We start from the raw sequence: 17,419 nt of genomic DNA, 5'->3' as shown, positions 1-17,419 counted from the left end.
CCCAGAATAATACACAGCACCAAAAATGTAAAAATATATACTCAATATATTTAATACGTTTTTGTCCGCAGCCGACCTCAACTCGCCGTGACGGAAGTTCCCGAGCCAATGAGGTGTGCTCTCTTCAGCGCTCACCATGACAACTAGACAACAAGTGACGTGCCTTGTAAAAAATTTGCATCTGCGTTTCTATAAAGCTCGTTGGTTCTCTCTCAGTGTTGTCAGTTCGCTCGTTGTTGCTGTTGGAATTTGACCAAGGTGAGTTCAATACCTGAGGGTACGAGTGGAACCACGCCAATCTCACGAAGTCCGCTTCGTGAAGCTTCACTCGGGGAAGTCCCTCAGGGAAACACGGGAGGCCGGTAGTGGGGCCCCGCTGCTCTCACCGACCATAACCCTCGCAGCGGGGCCCCACTACCGGCCTCCCACTCATTTTAAACTATAGTTTCAAACTTTAGTTTACTATAGTTTAAAATAGAAACCATGGCAACTGTAATGTTTTAACTGGCTGTTGTAATGTTTTGCTTTGTTTTTCAGCAGAGCTGTTGAGCTAATTGAAGACACCTGTTGAAGACAACCGCGGGTTATATTGATAAGCGTGTGCATCATAATGTTTCCGGGCTGTTTTCTGAACGTTTCTCTTGTTTAGATAAGTTTGCAGGTCAAACCAATAAACCATACTCTTTCTAAACACCTGTCTCGTGTTTTATTTGTCCTCTACAGCAATACACTGTCATAAGTCTGTTGAATGCATTTGTTTGCAACATGGTTTGACAGTTAAGTAGTCTAACAAATAAATAGTTGTTATAATTGTACCTTCATTAGTCAACATTTGGTGTAGGCAATTAAAAAGTTAATCAAAGATGTCCTAACACATAATGGCAATGTTATGGTTGTTACATAACGTTAACTGTATTATTATTCTGTATGTTTAAAACCACCAGAATATACTATATATTTTACATGTCTTGAACTTACTGTTATTCAAACATTTGCCTAATAAAAATGTCCTTTGTTTTGGTTTTATGGCAAACTACTGTAAGTTTTAGGTTGACTACAGCAGGTTTCTACATCATAATATTGGTAGTCAGTTATTTTAATGACCCAAATCAAGGAAAATGTCTCTTACTCAAGTACTTTTAGCAATGAAAAGTCACATTTAAGTATATAAAATACATTTTCCAACAACACAATTTTGTCTTGTGAAAATGACCAGTGGGTGGTGAGGAAAAAAAAGTTAATTTCAAGTTATATATATATATATACAAGAAGTTGCACAAGTTGTCATAATATTTTGTCATTTCCATTAGACTTTTTTTTTCTAAATCTATAATTGGTAGATTGCTCCCAGGTCAATCTTGACGTTGTCTAATAAAGTTGAGGTGTGTCTGAAGGAAGATTGTCCCATGTTCACATTTCTACTTTTGTTTTGTTTTTTCTTTGTCCTATGCAGTGCTGTCTTTTTTTCTGTATCACAATGACATGATCTGTCAACATAGTACAGTACAAACAGCAAATAAATAAATAAATAAATTAGCCACATTTTACATCAGAACATCCCTCCAGAGTACACTGTTATACTGACAACATGACTAGGCCTACACATAATCTACACATGCAGAATTCCACAGAGTCTCAGCCCATCCTTGATTCTGTTTATTTACTTGTGTAAATGTGTGTAGATCTATATTTATTCAGGTTTTTAATTTTTTACAATAATATTATTGACTAATATGAAATCCTTCATATTATTTATGTACAATACAGTTTTTACAGTAATATTTTCTGTCTTTTAGTAGATATATAATATGAAAAACTTGCTTTGTTTACAAAATAAAGAGGATTTAGTTGGATTTGCATTGTAAACATTAAATAAAATTTAAAAAGGTATTACTTTTTATTAAATGTAAGATTTTAGTTATGATACTCCCAAAATAATTCAGCACAAATCCACAGATTTTTAACACAATTCTGTGCAGAAAAAGCAAAAAATGTCCGCAGATTCGGTCAGACTCTAAACATGACGGACTGTCTTATCCGTGCACAATGAGGGACTTGTCATTCTGACCGCACTGACATGTTCATCAAGAGATGAACTAAGGATTTTATGCTTGAGTCTGGCTTTTGCAGGTAATCCATGCTGTTTTGCTATTTGTATGTGCTGTTTTGAGAAATGCACTTACAGTTTTGTAAATTTCAAATCTGAAAGTGTCCCAAAGCGACTTAGAAAAACTGCAATACAACACAAGTTAATGCAGAGACGAAAAGTCTGCAAAGACAAAAGTGTGTATTTTTATTTGCACATATTCTTTTATAAAAATACTGTATAGATAATTGGGTTTACATTTTTTTGGCTTGATAATTAATACTTTATAGTCTTGATGTGTTTGGAGCCACTGGAGCACCCGGAGGAAACCCACGCCTACACGGGGAGAACATGCAAACTCCACACAGAAATGCCAAATGACCCAGCCGGGACTCGACCCAGCGACCTTTTTGCTGTGAGGCAACAGTGCTAACCACTGAGCCACCGTGTCGCCTTTGATTATAGTAAAGCATATAATAATATTTTACAGGTGTTCCAAGTCAAAGGTAGAGTTCACACAAACATATAAATCTATCATCATTTACTCATGCTTTCCTTGTTCTATACCATATCGAGTTTTTGTTTTCTGTTGAACAATGAAAAAAGATATTTTGAAGAATGTTGGAAACCTGTAACCATTGATTTCCACTGTAGGAAAAGCAAATACATCGGAATTCAATGGTGACCGGTTTCCAACAATAAAACCCTTGCTGGTTTAGAACAAAACCAGTAAATGATGACAGATTTTTAATTTTTGAGAGTGAAGTATGTTTAATCCAGCCAAAATGTATGAAAACAGGAGCAGTTTCATCATGGACCAACAGATGGCAGTATTGGCAGGATCATTCTTCATACACTTCATATTTGTATAATGCCAAACCATGGGAAATGTTAACACGGTGATATCACGAGTCTCAGCATTAGTCTTAGTCTTGTTTCAGGGGTCACCACAGTGGAATGAACCACCAACTAGTCCAGCATATGTTTTACACTACGGATGCCCTTCCAGCTGCAACCCAATACTCCACACACACACACACACACACACACATTCAATGGTTTACTTCGTCAGAGTTGTTTAATAGTTTCCTCATGGGTGATTTGTTGCACAATTGTGTTGTTTTATGTTTTGTTTCTGTTCTGGACATGGTTGATGTTGCTTAATAACCCTCTCAGTGCAGTTTCCCATCTGGAACAGCGCTAAAACAACTTAAAATCAGAATCTGTGTATTATATTTTATTTTATTTTGTGTCAGTCACGGTCACCTCACAGCAAGAAGGTCGCTGGTTTGAGTCAGTTGGCATTTCTGTGTGGAGTTTGAATGTTCTCCCCGTGTTGTCGTGGGTTTCCTCTGGGTGCTTCTAGTTCCCCCACAGTCCAAACACATAAGCTATAGGTAGTCTAAATAAACTAAATTGGCCGTAGTGTATGAGTGTGTGTGTGAATGAGTGTGTATGGATGTTTCCCAGTACTGGGTTGTGGCTGGAAAGGCATCCGCTGCATTAAACATATGCTGGAATTATAATTATAATATTATAATACTGCTGGCGAGGCAGTGGCGCAGTAGGTAGTGCTGTCGCCTCACAGCAAGAAGGTCGCTGGGTCGCTGGTTCGAACCTCGGCTCAGTTGGCGTTTCTGTGTGGAGTTTGCATGTTCTCCCTCCCTTCGTGTGGGTTTCCTCCGGGTGCTCCGGTTTCCCCCACAGTCCAAAGACATGCGGTACAGGTGAATTGGGTAGGCTAAATTGTCTGGAGTGTGTGTGTGAATGTGTGTGTGGATGTTTCCCAGAGATGGGTTGCGGCTGGAAGGGCATCTGCTGCATAAAAACTTGCTGGATAAGTTGGCGGTTCATTCCGCTGTGGCGACCCTGGATTAATAAAGGGACTAAGCCGACAAGAAAATGAATGAATGAATAATACTGCTAGTTGGCAGTTCATTCCACTGTGGCAACCTCTGAAATAAAGACTAAGCAGAAGGAAAATGAATGCATGAATGAACTTAAATGAACTTAAATTAGTAAAAAAAAATTTACTTATTTAATTAAAAAAATACTAATTTAATTTAATTACTAATTTAAATTTGTTGTGCGTTAAATATAATTAAAAATAATAAAACAAAAACAAAATTTAATAAAATAGACAGATCTCATTTTAATGTTCAGAACAGAAACAAAACATGAAACGATTAAGTTGTCCCAAAAAAAGCCTCAAGAATAGTGCTGTTTCGGCTCATTTTACATGAATAGTTTGGATGTATATTTTTTAAGTGAACAACAACTACAACAAAACCTCAAAACTGAACCTTTAGGGAGAAATACAACAACAGTGTAGACAAAACTACCGTGTAGACTCCAGAGTTGTTGATTTTTTACCATTATTGGGTCAAATATGAACAATCCCAGCCATTGAGATTTAACCTTTTAACATTTTTACTGTCCATATTCGGCCCAAAAGTTTGTTAAAACCAGCAGTTTTAGAGTGTAGAAAGTTCAAATGTGTAAAACAGACGATTATTTATAAAGCAGAGCCTGTCAATAGTGTCTGGATGAAGCCTTGATGATGCAAGCTGAGACTGCATATCTCAATGTCAGACACAATGTACTCAATGGAGCTAGTGACCTCACTGTGAGGGGTAGGGTTAGGGGTGGGGTTAGGTGAGTGCATTAAAAAGCATTAGCTCAGATTGCAACTACACCATGTCTGCATCCAGACCCCTCTCGAGCCTGTAATGTAGTTCTCACTGGAGTTCATTGGCTTAAAATGAGATTTGACACTCTAAGGAACAGGTGTCAAACTCGATTCCAAAAGGGCCGCAGCTCTGCACAGTTTACTTCCAACCCTAATTAAACACACCTGATCAAACTAATTGAGTCCTTCAGGCTTGTTTGAAACCTACAGGTAAGTGTGTTGGAGCAGGGTTGGAACTAAACTGTGCAGGGCTTCGGCCCTCCAGGAATTGAGTTTGACACCCCTGCTCTAAGGCTTACAGAAAAAGGAAAACATGTTTGAATATGTTTGCGAATCCTCTGAAAAGTCATGCTTTTCCAGCGATTTAGTCTACATTATAGGTCAAATATCTCGCTTGAATGAAAAAACTGGAAATATTAAACCTCCCAGTCCATTCAGGAGTCTCTGATATACACTTATTGGCCACTTTATTAGGTACACCTTAGTAGTACCAGGTTTGACTCACTTTTGCCTTCAGAGCTGCCTTAATCCTTCGTGTCAAAGATTTAACAAGGTACTGGAAATATTCCTCAAAGATTTTGGTCCATATTGGGATGATAGCATCACACAGTTTCATTGTCATGTTCAGGAAATTAGTCCATTGTCCAGTTTTGGTGAGCCTGTGCAAATTGTAGCCTCAGTTTCCTGTTCTTAGCTGACAGGAGTGGCACCCGGTGTGGTCTTCTGCTGCTGTAGCCCATCCACCTCAAGGTTGGATGTGTTGTGCGTTCAGAGATGCTCAGGTGTACCTAATAAAGTGGCCGGTAAGTGTATATATGTGTGTGTGGACAGGATAATAATGAATATGCATGCTTTCTAATCACAACATCACATCTACACTGTATAAGACAAATATTTCCTCTCCTCTCAGTGTTACTGTAATGAGTTTAAATGGATGGAAAGCTGATCTGTGAACGTCTACAGATTATAAATATGTGTTGTGTGTTTGAACTATCATAAACACACTGTGGATGAGCTGTTTGAGTGAGGTTTGTCTTGATATGAACATCCCTGACGCCAAATAACAATAAAAGTGCTTGTTCATTCGTTATACAGATGCACTGCATTGTCTTTGGCCACATTGTTCTCTGATTAGTGCGGTTTCATAATTCCTTTGTGAACGCAACACACACAACACACACCCACAGTCACATCTGACAGACATTCAGAGCCCAAATCTGCTGTTCAGATTTACAACAGACTAAGGCTTTTGATTGTTTGAAAAACTTCACATAAGAGAGACTAATTTTTTCAAGAATTTATACGTTACTCTTACAATAAACAAACAAACAAAAAATAAAACAATTTTGAATTTATTTATTTATTTATTTTTGACTTCTTTTGATTTCTATTTTTACATTATAAAATGTAGTGTCAATATAAATAAATAAATAAATAAATAAATATATAAATGTATATATATATATATATATATATATATATATATATATATATATATATATATATATATATATATATATATATATATATATATATATAAGCATACACTCACCGGCCACTTTATTAGGTACATCTTACTAGTACCGTTTTGGACCCACTTTTGCCTTCAGAACTGCCTTAGTCTTTTGTGGCATTCAACAAGATACTGGAAATATTCCTCAGTGATTTTGGTCCATACTGGCATGAGGAAGATGCCTCAGATTTGTCGGCTGCACATCCATGATGTAAATCTCCGATTCCACCACATCCCAAAGGTGCTCTATTGGATTGAGATTTGGTGACTGTGGAGGCCATTTGTGTACAGTGAACTCATTGTCATGTTCAAGAAACCAGTCTGAGATGATTCACGCTTTATGACATGGCGCATTATCCTGCTGGAAGTAGCCATCAGAAGATGGGTAAACTGTGGTCATACAGGGATGGACATGGTAAGCAACACAACGTAGGTAGACTGTGACGTTGACACGATGCTCAGTTGGTACTAATGGGCCCAAAGAGTGCCAAGAAAACACCAGTCACACCATTACACCACCACCACCAGCCTGAACTGATGATACTCAGATCTTTCATGTTGTTGACGCCAAATTCTGACCTGACCATCCGAATGTTGCAGTGCCCACAGAACTGCCGCTCACTGGATATTTCTCTTTTTTCAGACCATTCTCTGTAAACCCTAAAGATGGTTGTGCGTGAAAATCACTGTGGATCAGCAGTTTCTGAAATACTCAGACCAGCCTGTCTGGCACCAACAACTATCCCTGCTGAAAAATCCAGCTTAAACCAGCCTAGGCTGGCTGGCTGGTTTTAGCTGGTCGACCAGGCTGGTTTTAGAGGGGTTTTGGCCACTTCCAGGCTGGTTTCCAGCCATTTCCAGCCTGGTCTTAGCTGGTTAGGCTGGGAGATGAGCAGCTAAAACCAGCTTGACCAGCCTAGCCAGGCTGGGAGCCCAGCCAAAACCAGCTATGTCCAGCTTAAACCAGGCTGGTCAAGCTGGTTTTAGCTGGATTTAGCTGGTCATTTTCCAGCCTGACCAGCTAAGACCAGGCTGGAAATCAGCCTGGAAGTGGCCAAAACCCCTCTAAAACCAGCCTGGTTGACCAGTTAAAACCAGCCAACCAGCCTAGGCTGGTTTAAGCTGGATTTTTTAGCAGTGATGCCACATTCAAAGTCCCTTAAATCACCTTTTTCCCCATTCTGATGCTCGGTTTGAACTGCAGATGGTCTTGACCCTCCCTAAATGCATTGAGTTGCTGCCATGTGATTGGCTGATTAGAAATTTGCCTTAACGAGCAGTTGGACAAGTATACCTAATAAAGTGTGCGGCGAGTGTATATAAATTGTAGTGTCATTATAGCTGAGTTTCTTTAAAGTAATGTTTACTTTATTTTGAAGATATTTGCAAAGAAATAACTAACTGAATTACATTTCAACAGTACTAATAGGCCATAGAGTGTTTTTTTTAGTAATTTAGTATTTTGTAGTGTTTTCTTTTATCTACAATTTGAAAAGGTATTTAAATGTACTCTTCTAAGCACGTGCACTATTAATTTCATTGTTTTTTGTTAACAATTTTGTATAAATATGCATTACATTTGCAAATAAATCACATTCTTGTATTAATTCAAGGGTTTCATGAGCCCATTGACTGAACAGAATGTGTGTATGTGTACTATAGTACACATTTAAAACCCCCTTTGTGCATTTCATAATGTAAAAAATGTCTATTCAAAAACTAATTTCACATTCACAGCATTAAAACAAGTCAATATTGTTTAGCTATAACTGCACACACACACTATCTCAAACTCCTGCACACTGTATATTGTATATCAATTTTAATTTGTCTCTTTAAGGACCCTAAAAATGGCTCAACCGTAATGACGTGGTTCTGACGCTTTTGATCCGGACCGGATCACGGAGTAAAGCTGAACTGCTGACAGACAGAGAGCCATTCATTCATTCATTCAGCGAGGAATTCACAGCACGCTGAACATAAACACCGAAAAGCAGAAAACATTGACATGCAGACATGAAGGAGGAGCAGAAAACTCCAGCAATGTAAGTAACTGCTGAGAGACACTGAAGGAAACCTCTGAATAACACACTGACAACCGACTGATGATGAAGATGATCAGATACTCGACACTGCGTCACTGAACACGCTCTGATTGACATGATTAACACTAGTGTACTGATTGCAGGAGCACTGCATGCTGCACTTCATGAAGGGTTCTGCATCCTATATAGATATAGGAAATGATATTGATACAAAAAATCACTTTATGTTGTAATTGCTTTAAAGGTGTATTGTTTTCGAGTTTAACAAACGAAGAGAGGGCGGGGCACACAGTAGCCCCTCCCCTTTCAAAAATATTATCGTTTAGTTTAGTAACTCAGTTCCCGGAGGGCCGCAGCTCTGCACAGTTTAGGTCCAACCTTAAACACAGCTGATCAAATTTATTGAGTCCTTTAGGGCAGGGGCGGACTGGCACTTTTAAATCACTGTAGCCACACCAGCCAGGCCCGGATTGGCTAATCGGGAGGACCAGAAGCATTCCCGGTGGGCCGGTCCGTTTTTTGGCCGCGAGGGCCGGTGTCCCTAGTTCCAGAATCGGTTGCTCTCAGCAGTCATCACACTTTTTAAAAATAATTTATTTATTTACTTGACCACAGCCTTCTTATTCATTATTTTACCGCAGCTCTGCTCTTTTTTTATCTATTTTCTCGTAGCCTCGTGAGCAGGGTGCAGGTTAATGTTGATATAACTAGATAAGTCACCGTTATGCGTACAGCTATTGTGGTACAGTGGTTAGTACGTTAGAATATGACGCGGCCAACCTGGGTTCGGTCCTTGTCTGAGTAATATTTTTTTTTTTTCATTTTTATTGTTAAGACATAATACTGTAGGGGTTGTTGAACATTTCAAGTTCTAAAAGTGCTGTTTTCTCAAAAAAAGACGTGATAGTGTAATTAGAAACTGAATTGGAAATAACCTTATTTTAATATAGTCAGTGGTGAACTGAGGTGGGCCGGTCTGAGGCTTGAAACTCCAGGGCTGAAAAAGAGTCCCACTCCGGCCCTGACACCAGCCCACATTACTACACTGACACAGCCCCATCCATGGACACACACATTCACTACTTATATTGGTGTACAGATAGTAAAATAATATAAGCAGTACCATATGTATTAGATATTTAAACATTTACTGTATGTGACTGGAACAAAAACAACCCATTTATAACAAATTTATATATGAAATGATTCATTTTCGTTTCGGCTTTGTCCCTTTTTTAACCTGGGATTGCCAAAGCAAAATGAACCGCTAACTTATTTAGTATATGTTTTACACAGCGGATGCCCTCCAAGCTGCAACCCATCACTGGGAAACCCCTATACACACCTATGAAGTGAGGTGACAGCGCTACCCACTGCGCTTCCCCCTTTCGAGAATAGTTCAGTTCATTTTATGCATTTGGCAGCATCTGATTTTAGAGCCTTTTTTTTTTGCTGTCTTTGAGCGTTTCGGCACTGCCTTTCCTTTTTTATGGTCCATCTCTGACAATTGACTTGTGTTGCACTTACTGTTTGTTTGACATTCTTGCCAGATTTTGATTACATTCCGTGTAACCTCTGATTAGGATGGTCCATCTCGAAACCAGCCGGTCGTTGCCGGTTCGGCCAATGCTTAACATTTATTATTATTATTCTTACTACTACCATCATCAAAAGCTGCCTACAGGTAAAAACAATACATATAAAAAAATAAATAATAAAATAGCTGACCGGCCCACATTTAAAAAATGGTCCGGCCCTTCTGCCAGATGGCCAGTCCCCCCCTGCTTTAGGGTTGTTTGTAACCTACAGGCAGGGCTTGACATTATCTTTTTTGATCACCAGCCACTGTGGATAGTAGTTTTCCAACGTTACTAGCCACTCGCCATTTTCACTAGCCACAATTTTGTTGTTGGGTAAATAAGTTATGCATAAAGGTTGACTTTGGCATGCTAAAATTACTTGATATAGATTTTGTGTCTTTTTGTATGTTGTGTATGACCTTGCTCAATGAGCAAGAGCAAATAGTTTGTGGTTTCAAAGTACTGCATTGCAATTAGTTTTTGTTTCACTAGGCTTTTCAGGGCTCAAGACTAAGGATTTACCACACCAAAAATAAATAAATAAATCCTAGCTTAAAATTTTAAATCCTATGTTAAAACAAAGTGAATATAGCTGAATACTTTTTATTCAACAAAACTTTTCCTAAAAAAAAAAAAAGACATTTAAAAAACGAACTATACACAATAGTCTGTCCAAAACCTCTAGTTCAGTTATCTATATTTAAATGGAGAGTGTTACAACCCTGGTCTGGGTCAAGGACGTAACATAAATAAAACACGTGACAAATAAAGTTCACTTTTTTGAATCGCAAAGTCTGGTCAGTTTTTTTTTTGGTCTTTTTTTAAAAACTTTTTTCTTTATTTATCACCCAAAAAGTGAAGTCTATTACCTCGGAGAGAATCCACTAAAAAATAACAAACAAAAAGCCCACTCTACCTAAACACCCACAATAAAACTACCTACACCCTACAAAGAAAATAACAGAAATAAAATACAATACTAGCACAGTTGCGCAGTGGGTAGCACAATCGCCTCACTGCAAGAAGGTTGCTGGTTCGTGCCCCAGCTGGATCAGTTGGCGTTTCTTTGTGGAGTTTGCATGTTCTCCCCATGTTTGCATGGGTTTCCTCCGGGGTCTCCTGTACAGTCTAAAAATATGCACTACAGGTGAATTGGGTAGGCTAAATTGTCCGTAGTGTATAAGTGTGAATGAGTGTGAATGGATGTTTCCTAGTGATGGGTTGCGGCTGGAAGGGCATCCGTTGCGTAAAACATATGCTAGATAGTTGGCAGTTCATTCCGCTGTGGTGAGCGCAGATTAATAAAGAGACTAAGCCGAAAAGAAAATGAATGAATGAATGAAAAAGTACTGCCATCGTGATTATTTTTAGCGGATACATTTGTACATCAAGTTACTTTGTGTTGAATTGTAGTTGCCTCAGATTACATTGGTGAAAGGTTAAGTAACCTCCAAATATACGTATCTAAATGTGTTGTAATACTTTTCCACCTCTTCAGAAAAATATAAGTATTTATTTGTAGACATGCAGTCATTTTTTTCCAATAAACAGACCTGTTTAAGTCTCTGAATCCAGCTAATATTTTTAAAACTGACAGACTGAAACTCACATTAAAAAACTGTGGCTCAGTAGTTAGCACTGTCCCCTCACAGCAAGAAGGTCGCTGGTTCGAGTCCTGGCTTTGTCAGTTAGCATTTCTGTGTGGAGTTTGCGTGTTCTCCATGGGTGTTTCCCAGTGCTGGGTTGTTCCTGGAAGGGCATCCGCTGAGTAAAACATATGCTGGAAAAGTTGGTGGTTCATTCTGCTGGGGCAACCCCTAATATAGAGACTAAGCTAAAGGAAAATTACTGGATGAAAATGACTTATTACGTTTAATTTTAGATATATTTTATTTATTTATATTTGTTGGACGATATTTGAGATCGTCAAACAAATTTAAATATTAGTCAAAGTCAAAGAAAACACAGGTGAACACATCATGCATTTTTAAAACAAACATTTTTATTATTAAGGGAAAACAAATACAAAACTACATAGCCCTGTGTGAAGTGAAGTGAAGTGTTTGCCCCTAAGGGCCACCCTTGGCAGCAACAACTGCAATCAAGCATTTTTGGGTCTTTTACGGCACTGTGAAGGAAGTTTGGCGCACTTAACTTTGTAGATTTGTTGTAATCAGCCACATTAGAGACCTTTTTAAAGTCATGCCACAGCATCTCATTTGGATTCAGGTCAGAACTTTGACTAGGCCACTCCAAAGTCTTTCCAGAAAGTTAAACCTTTGTCTCATCAGTCCACAAAGTATTTTCCCAAAACTCGCAAGATGTTATCAAGATGTCAGATAGACAGACAGACAGACGGACGGACGGATAGATAGATAGATAGATAGATAGATAGATAGATAGATAGATAGATAGATAGATAGATAGATATATTGATTGATTGATTGATTTTCGTCCTGTATCTCTGCCATGCTAACCACTTTTACCCAGTCTCTATCTTATGGTGAAGTCATGAACACTCACCTTCACCAAGGCAAGTGAGGCCTGCAGGTCCTTGGATGTTATTTGAGGTCTTTTGTGACCTCTGGGATGAATTTTTCATGTTTTTTTAGGGTAATTTTGGTCATCCAACCACTCCTAGGAAGGTTCTTCACTGTTCCATGTTTTTGTCGCTTGTAGATAATGGCTCTCAGTGTCTCTCAATGTGGTTTGCAGCAGTCCCAAAGCTTTATAAATGACTATAACCTTTTCCAAAATGGTGAATCTGTGTATGTAAAATAATAATAATCCTAATTAAAATATTTTAAATAAATGTTTCCCTTTATTTACATTGCAATTGTTTAAAAATAACAATATTCATATTCATCAAAAATATTTTAAAATAATTTGCAATCAAAAATAATTTTGATATATTTAAAATTAAACAAATGCAAATCATACAATTATACAAATGATTCAAATTCAATCAATTATTAACTTAATTAAATTACATATTTAATTAGTAACCTGTAATTATTTACTTGTTATACATAAACTGAGATTCACAATGTGGAAATCAGCCATTTTAAGTAATTTATTGTATATAATTATATTCATTATATGAGCAAAATGTGATTTAATATGTATGTAATATTTATAAAAAATATTAATTTATTATTATTATTAAATTATTATTATTTAATTAATATTATTAAGTACATAATTAATTTATCTATTTATCTAAAAATACCAAATTAATTTAATTAATTATTATTCATGCTAAATCAAATTAATTGTTGATGCTAAATTAATTACTTTACAAAAATTATACTCATTGAGCCTCACATTAAAAGCAGCAGTGGTCATCAAATAAATTAACTGTCCTAACAAGAACCCTTGACGGCTGAATGTAGGCGAATTTGTACGCAGCCCACATGCTGTGTCAGGTCAGACCTCCACAGGCGATCCCGTGAGAAAATCCCCAAAATATCAGGCGGATTCCTACTCAGAGTCTCACGAATGTGCGGCTGAAGAAGCTTTATTGGCTTCAGTGTATTGAGAAGCAAAGAAAGGAAATGTCAGAGTGCTGGAGCGTGACCTCAGTATGAGAGCGTCCTGAATGTGTGCCACCCCATACTGCGCACAATCTGTTCCCTCACACCCGTGCCAAAAGCAGAGCCACACAGCAGCGCTTCTGTCAAACTACTGCAGCTTTCAGCACTCACAACAGGGGAAAAAATTGCACATACTTTGATTCTGTTTCTTGTTTGGAGCTTTAAAATGGCTGTTAAGCCTGGTTTATACTTCTAGGTCAAGTGATCGGCGTAACCCACGGCGCATGCAACGCGCGTAGCTGTGCATTTATACTTCTGCACTCTGTTTCTGTTGCTCTGCAGTAACACTTCCGAAACACTAGTTGGCAGTGAGGTGTTTTTATTAGTCTGTGTCGAGTTTCTTCGCTGGTGTTTTGTTTTTCTGAACACTTCAAACTCAAAAACTCGCTCATTTTGAGAGAGGAACCAGTGGACGTGCAACAACTTTAACCATGAGGTAAACACAAAACAAAACTTTCCATTCCGAGCTCCTATATGGGACTCCACACTTGTAAACAAACGCACCATCGGGCTCGCAAGGCTCTCTTTTTGAGAGGTGCAAGTCAGCGACGGCCACGGTAAGGGCTATGTGTCCAGCGTAGATCACGCCATAGCATTACGTGTGTGCTTGACGCAGAGGTATAAATCAGTGGTTTGCTATTGGTGGTTGTCCTTATCAAATGCAATCAAGCATTTCTGAGTCTTATAATGCTGTGGAGGAATTTTGGTCCACTCATCTTTGCAGAATTGTTATAATTCAGCCACATTGGAGGGTTTTCGATCATGAGCAGGCTTTTTAAGGTCATGCCACAGCATCTCAATTGGATTGAGATTAGAACTTTGACTGGGCCATTTCTATGACATTTTTGCCCAGTCTCTATCTTATGGTGGAGTCATGAACACTCACTTTTACTAAGGCAAATGAGGCCTGCAATTTGTTTTGGATGCTGCTATGGGGTCTTTTGTGACCTCTTGAATGTGTTGATAGTGGTTCGCTATTGGTGGATGTCATGTGGTTGACAGGTAGCCCATGCTTCAGGAAAAGCTAATAAATCATTATTTGGTGGAATATCTATGATTTTCAGTCACAACCAAGTGTGCCGCAAGCCTGCGTTTGAGTGAAGGTTTCGGCCGTTAGATCGCCCCCTGGGGGCTGGCTGCAGTGCAAGTCATAAAGCCCGCCTCCTCCGTGTTAGTGAAGGAGACTTGAGCCCAAATAAAAAAATTAATTACACTTGCAATAAACTGTCCCGAAAGATGGTTCTGGTCGATTAAGGCACTGGTTATTGTGCTGAAATAGGTGCAGATCTTCATTTTTGTAAACAGTTTGTTTTTAGCAGTAATTTAATGCTGGGCGTGTCATCGTGATTGACAGCTGTGATTGACAGTTTCTCAAAGCAGACCGTCTGAGCTTCGGCAGGAGACTGAAGTGTTATTACTCGATTTCTGTGTTATTTTACCATGACAAAATGAGTTCAGCAGTAAACTACAGTTTCTGACATACACGATCTGGTGGAACACTGTTTATTCGCTAAGGTCAGGGCTTTTTTTCGGGCTTTATTAGTTTGCTAATACACGCCTAGCCACCCAGATAGCAAAATACAGTGGGGCCAGTTCTTGCCTGCCGGAGACTTACCCCTCAGACTGACTACCTCTGCTGGACCTACTCCGGATGCCTGGACTCACTGCCTGATTCCAGCCCGAGTCAGTTGAGCCAGATGCGGCGGCCGAGCGAGCAGGCGCTGCCGCATGCGAGCCGGAATCAGCCCGCGACGCCGCGAGTAGGTTATGTGCGCTGCTGCCCGGAGCTGGCGCGATTGAATCTTCATTATATAAAACCCTCACATTTGTTAACGTTATTACATCCATTTGTGTTGATATGACAGCAAACGCATGCTGAGCAGTTCGGGGGGCGTGGTTGATTTTACATAAAGCGTTTGGTTGGAAGCTCGACTCCATCAGACAGTCCTTCTGCGCATGTCAAGGCTCCAATTTCAGCAGTCTTTTGCGACAGTTTGTGCCCGTCAAGCAGGCATTTTGCCCTCAAGGCGTTCAATGGGAAAAGGGGCTGTCGCGTCGTCCATATTTTTTACAGTCATTGGTCACAACAAATCGTCACCTTAGAAAGGTTATATCTGACATTTTTGTCAAAATTGAGTTGTTGACATATTTTTTTTTAATTAACAACTTATTTACATTATGGGATGTTTTTTTATAATTTGTTTACATTTTAAGACATTAAAAGACAAATGTTACACACATACTGTTCGCTATGGAATGCAAAAACTCAATATTTCAAAACCATTCAGAACGCTGATAGAACCTTATAATTCCAAGGTGACGAAATGACAAACCGTCATTTTTGTGTGTGTGTGTTGTTTGTTCTTTGAAAAGCCCCCTAATGACCTCTCTGATCAGCTACAACTCCAATCAAGTATTTTTGTGTCTGTTATAATGCTGTGGAGGAATTGTGGTCCTTATCTTTGCAGATTTGTTTTAATTCAGCCACATTGAAGGGTTTTCATCAATGATCAGCCTTTTTAAGGTCATGCCACAGCATCTTAATTGGATTCAGGTCAGAACTTTGACTAGGCCACTCCAAAGCCATTTTTGGCCAGTCTCTATCTTATAGTGGACACTCAATTTTATTAAGACAAATGAGGACTGCAGTTCCTTGGATGCTGCTATGGGGTCTTTTGTGACCTCTTGATAAGTTGATAGTGGTTTGCTATTGGTGGATGTCATGTGATTGACAGGTTGCCCCGCCCATGTGTCAGAAAAAGCTAAGAAATCGATATTTGGTGGAATATCTATGATTTTCAATCACAACAAATTGCCCCTAACTATCTCTCTTATTAGCAACATCTGCAATCAAGCATTTCTGAGTCTGTTATAATGCTGTGGAGGAATTTTGGTGCACTCATCTTTGCAGAATTGTTGCAATTCAGCCACATTGGAGGGTTTTCGATCATGAACAGCCTTTTTATGGTCATGCAACAGCATCTCAATTAGATTGAGGTCAGAACTTTGACTAGGTCACTTCAATGCCATTTTTGCCCAGTCTCTATCTTATGGCGGAGTCATGAACACTCACTTTTAATGAGGCTTGTAATTCTTTGGATGCTGTTGTGGGGTCGTTTGTGACCTCTTGGATGTGTTGATGGTGGTTTGCTATTGGTGGATGTGATGTGATTAACAGGTAGCCCCGCCCATGCATCAGAAAAAGCTAAGAAATTAATATTTGGTTGAATTTCTATGACTTTCAGTCATAACAAATGACAAACTGTGGCATGACAAATGAATTCATAAAATGTGGGATTTTTTCAAATGTTTCTTATCTTTCCCATGGTTTTCTTAATTGATAGATATTTACACACTGCAATACGATAAAACAATAGCTGTCGCAACCAAAAGTTTGGTCAAATATGCACAAATGCAACTGAAAGTTTAATTTCAGTGTAATTGTAGAAAAAAGCTTCACAAATAAGAATGAATTTAGGGCGGGACCAGATTTTGTCAGTGGAAATGATTGGATGTTTGGCTATTACTGGTTTGCTATTGGTGGATGTCATGTGATTGACAGGTAGCTCCGCCCCTTGATTCAGAAAATGCTAAGAAATCATTATTTGTTGGAATATTTATGATTTCCAGTCACAAAAAATAGCAAACTGTCATTTTCTGTGTGAGTTTGTGTGTGTTTGCCTCCAAACTGCCTCTCTTATCAGCAACAACTCCAATCAAGTATTTTTGAGTCTGTTATAATGCTGTGAAGAAATTTTGGTGCACTCACCTTTGCAGAATTGTTGTAATTCAGCCACATTAGAGTTTTTTTAAGCATAAACTGCCTTTTTAAGGTCATGCCACAGCATCTCAATTGGATTTAGGTCAGAACTTTGACTAGGCCACTCCAAAGCCATTTTTGACAAGTCTCCAT

At 38.7% G+C, this 17,419-nt stretch overlaps 1 protein-coding gene across 7 annotated transcripts in view; it reads left to right on the top strand.

Moving 5' to 3' along the window:
- The first annotated feature begins 8,225 nt into the window (after nucleotides 1-8,225).
- Nucleotides 8,226-17,419, top strand: part of slc29a1a (solute carrier family 29 member 1a) — a 378,565-nt gene continuing 369,371 nt past the window's right edge. For all 7 annotated transcript variants that reach the window (XR_015505287.1, XR_015505288.1, XR_015505279.1 and 4 more), the window contains exon 1: nucleotides 8,226-8,333. The gene's annotated coding sequence lies outside the window, so the exon portion shown is untranslated. The remainder of the gene's footprint in view (nucleotides 8,334-17,419) is intronic.

Source organism: Danio rerio, chromosome 13 (genome assembly GCF_052040795.2).
Source record: "Danio rerio strain M-AB ecotype USA chromosome 13, GRCz13ab, whole genome shotgun sequence".
NCBI classification, from domain to species: Eukaryota; Metazoa; Chordata; class Actinopteri; order Cypriniformes; family Danionidae; genus Danio; species Danio rerio.
This window is presented reverse-complemented; position numbering and strand designations above follow the sequence as displayed.